The sequence below is a fragment of the Macrobrachium nipponense genome, chromosome 3, assembly GCF_015104395.2.
Source record: "Macrobrachium nipponense isolate FS-2020 chromosome 3, ASM1510439v2, whole genome shotgun sequence".
Lineage (NCBI taxonomy): Eukaryota > Metazoa > Arthropoda > Malacostraca > Decapoda > Palaemonidae > Macrobrachium > Macrobrachium nipponense.
This window is the reverse complement of record NC_087202.1, coordinates 87,084,028-87,088,208: the sequence shown is the minus strand read 5'-3', so window position 1 is coordinate 87,088,208 and position 4,181 is coordinate 87,084,028. Positions and strand designations below refer to the sequence as shown.

The window sequence follows — 4,181 nt, the reverse complement described above, 5'->3', positions numbered from 1 at the left end:
TAAACAGGTCTGGCTTGATGTATTTTTTTATACTCAAAAAGACCTTTCTATCATCATATTTTATATATTTAATGGGGTCCATTTGTTTTGATATTCTGTAATAAAAAGGCCTGCTATATTTTCTATATTCATTAGGGCCTCGATAATATTTTCTGTATTAAAAAAAGGCCTTTGAAAAGTGCAAAATATAAACTAATTTTGGAATGATTTTCGAATATGTTCTGTATGATAAAAAAAAACTTTTGTCTGATTTTTTCCTCTAAAAAGTCCCAGAACAGTTTTGGTCAGAAAACCTTTTTTTACAAATGTTAAATATAAAAAAACAGTAATTATGGAATACTTTTAAAGAGAAACAGTACACATTACATTGTTTTTTTTATATAAGTAACTTAGTGTTTGATTAACAATTACTCTCTTTTCATATAAGTAACTTACCAAGTAATTACACAGCTATTAGTTCAAAATTCGCCGGTAACACTTCAAACGTCTCTATAGGTGACTAGTTTCACGCACTAGCAGGAATATTAGGAGCGATTTTAGCAGATAACCATATTCTATTCCTGCCAGCTGTAAATTCCCGAGATATATACTAGTATTGCACCAGCCCTGGTCTTATTTATTTATTTTTTCTATTTTTTTGCCAATTTCCGTATGTTAGGTTAGGTTAAGTTAGGTCAAAGCAGATTTCTATTAGTGATTTGGGTGTGGGAAACATGATCAGATTGTTTCCAACAAGATTCTATGGCGTCCCGCTTTTTTTCAGGGAAGATCCGGGTACTCGGTAACAGTTCTGCCCAAGCCTTGATTCTGTCAGGCTCGGTGTAAACACCCAATACTGGTGGCAGCTTACTCATTATTTTCCGGTTATATAACTGCATTTCCAGGATGTTCACATTCACTGAAAGTATATTTGGTAACCTTCAGGAAATCTCAGGATGATTTTTTTTTCTTGTTTTGTTATTATTAAGCTGATCGATAAATAATTACCTTACAAGTAATTTGTGAATGTTTCATCATTCCTTTAGGCCAAAGATTGCAATTTGTTTGTTTACCTAATCTAGCCTACTTGCTAGCCATCGGTGAAAATTTTACCTTAACCTTCACACTTCCCATGTCTTCTATGCGCACTTCCAGCACACAGACGCGCTCACTTCAGCCTGATGCCAGTTCATGTACAGCACTCGATGGTGCCCACTGATGCCAACTCGTGCTTTGAGGAGCCAAAATGCGCCCAAAAAAGGTGCCCAAATGCCCACGGGCGGCATCTTTAGCAGACAGCCTGGCATGCACAGAGCTGTCGCCCACTGGCGTCATCTACCATCTGGTGCCAACCTGTGCTCTGAGGCACCCCATAAGTGCCCAAGAGCACCTGTGAGCGCCCAGTCCCTAGAGTGCCCAAGGGCGGCGTCTGTAGTAGACAACGAGGCATACAGAGCTGACATACCCTTTTATCTCGGATAAAAATAGTGCTACTACTAACTCTATTTTTATCCACTCGTTTCCGCTCCTGGCCCCTCGCTTTCTTCCCTTGCCATTGCCAGTCTTGTGTTGTCTAGGTTAACAGAATATTAACCTTGCAAAGTAAAGTGTTGTGCAGTGGAGGAGGGAGTGATTCAGCCCATTAGTTCGCCTAGACCCAAGTCACTGGCATAGTGGAAATTAAAAAGTGTGTTGAAATTTTCCTGTGACTTGAGACCATTTCTAGTAAATGGCATGGGATCACAGAATGACACATAGGATTTTTCCCTACTATCTCTTCACCTTGTAATAAGGTTTCAAGTTTTTTGTGGAGCAGGGGATACATTGTACCTGAAGCACCCACCACTCTTCTGTCGATGGGTTGTTTGTTTGTTTGTATGGTGTTTTTACGTTGCATGGAACCAGTGGTTATTCACCAACGGGAGTCGTCGATGGGTTGTGGTTTTATCTGTGTAGGTGACAATGTTGCCTAGTTGTTTTTATTTTGCTGCTCTACCCATGCCAGGGCGGGCACCCATCATGCTTTGCTAGCCATCGAAGTACTTCTTTGCTGCAAGGTTCCCTAAAAGTTAGAGGCAACCCATGGCTATACCGCCACACCACTACGAGTTAAGATGAGCACCAACCAGAGACAGTATCCACCTGCAGTAGCTCTCTTAACTGATAGGTAACGACATGCATTGTTTTCAATGCTAGCAGTTTTGCTTTACCTATTTCAAATTCATTAGTCATTTTAATGTTTTGGAGTAATATATGGCCATGTATCCCACTACCTATCAATATGGCATCAGCTATGTAATTACTTTGTAAATTACTTACCTCCTCACCACTCATGGACAGCAGGCATGAACAGAATGAAGTTATCTGGTCATGCCATTCCTATTATCCCTGCTAGTGGGCGGAACTAGCCACCTACACAGACGTTTGGAGTGTTACCCGCGAATTTTGGATTAAAAGTTACCGTATAAGTGAACTAATAGCAATGTATTTTCTTTAACTTACTATAGAAATGTCATATTTATTATAGAAATATAATTTTTTTTAGGTCAGAAGCTCAAGATATCTAAACAAGCAGATATTTATGGCAATGATGCCTCAAGAAGTCTCCAAATAAGGACTGGGCAGGAAGTGATGGCCCCTCTAACCACCAGAGTACCAATTCTTGATAGTGCCCACATCACTCCACTGGCCTGTTTGCTGATGTCCACTCTTAACATGTGGACTGTGTCCTAAACCTAGCCTGCCTTGCTGCTAAGGGATAATAATTCACATGTCTACATATTCATCCAAGGATAACTTCTTGGGTTCAGCCAGGATGCAAATGTAGCCCAGGTAAATATTTTATATTACAGGATTTTTGGCCATTAGATTTTACAGGTTAATTTGGCAATTAATGGGTTTTATTCTGGTCACTAGATATTAGAGGTTTTTATGGCTATAATGGGTTTTATTCACGAACATTGTGATGCAATTGCATCTCAACTGCTTACAACTACTAGTTCAAATGCATTTAAACTGCTAAAAATTTAGTATATTCAATTACTTGAGATTGATCACTGAAAAGTTTGAATTCAATTACTTGAACTATTCAATGATTATTTAAGCAAAACATGTGATTATCTAAGCACATGTGAACAAAACATAATATATGAACAATTAAAGAACAAAAACTATTCAATGATTATTCAAGCAAATCATGTCAAAAATAAAAAAAATTCAGTGATTGTTCAAAAACAATCGTCACTCAAGAATAGTTAAATGATTATTAAAGCAAAACATTTTGAGAAATTATATCTTCTTTCAGTTTTCGTTGCCGGAGAAGTGGCAGAGGAGAAGAAGGCACTGGTAAAGCCCGAGAATTATATGGCTGTCCACCGACCTTGTTGGATAGATGTACAAGTTATTCCACAGCTTTTTGCCGTAAAGTCCAGGATTTATAGATAGTATCAAGCTATATTGTAGATGGGTTTATTGCACAAATAATAAGACTTTTTAACTTTAACTAATACAAACTGAAATTCATGCAGTTACACAGTTTGTATTATTACATATTAATTCATGCAGTTACACGAACTTGTAGATGCATCCTCTTTGACAGCTTGCAAAGTCTATACCAGGCCAGGGGTGTGGTTGTACTGTGTTGACCTCCTTTCAGATGTAGAATACCGACGGCTGTGTATCTACACTAACTTACTGAGGGATGCTCTTTGACAGCTCGAAGAGTCTATAGTAGTGACAACACATTTTCCATTAGACTATGCCAGGGGTGTGGTCGTTGTGCTGAGTAGACCTCCGACTGCTGTATCAATTTTTTTCCACGGATGTTAGTAGTGTGTAAACTTGCTTCAGGTGTAAATACCGCTGCGTATCAAATTTTTCAGACTGCTGTATATAAAGTTTTTCTACGAAACAGTTACTACTGTGTATACTTCCTTCAGTGTAAATACCGTTATGTATCAATTTTTCCTATCATGCAAGTCAAAACCTGAAGGGAGAAAGCGATTAAAAATACTTATGATTTTTTTTTACTTGATCATAAAACCTTATACATCACTTTGTATATCTTATCACAGTTAAAGCACTGATATATGGGCTATGCAGCATTATAAGACTTTGTACTGCTTATATTTTATTTTTATGAAGATATTGGTCTCTTACAAATATTCAATGTTATCTGTCCTGTGACAAGACAAGCGATATTT

The 4,181-nt window shown here is 37.8% G+C and overlaps 1 long non-coding RNA gene across 1 annotated transcript in view; it reads left to right on the top strand.

Moving 5' to 3' along the window:
• Positions 1-3,587, top strand: part of LOC135221879 (uncharacterized) — a 5,027-nt gene extending 1,440 nt beyond the window's left edge. Inside the window, exons 2-3 of the long non-coding RNA XR_010316117.1 lie at positions 2,525-2,811; positions 3,284-3,587. This is a non-coding gene — a long non-coding RNA (uncharacterized LOC135221879). The remainder of the gene's footprint in view (positions 1-2,524; positions 2,812-3,283) is intronic.
• The last annotated feature ends 594 nt before the right edge of the window (positions 3,588-4,181 follow it).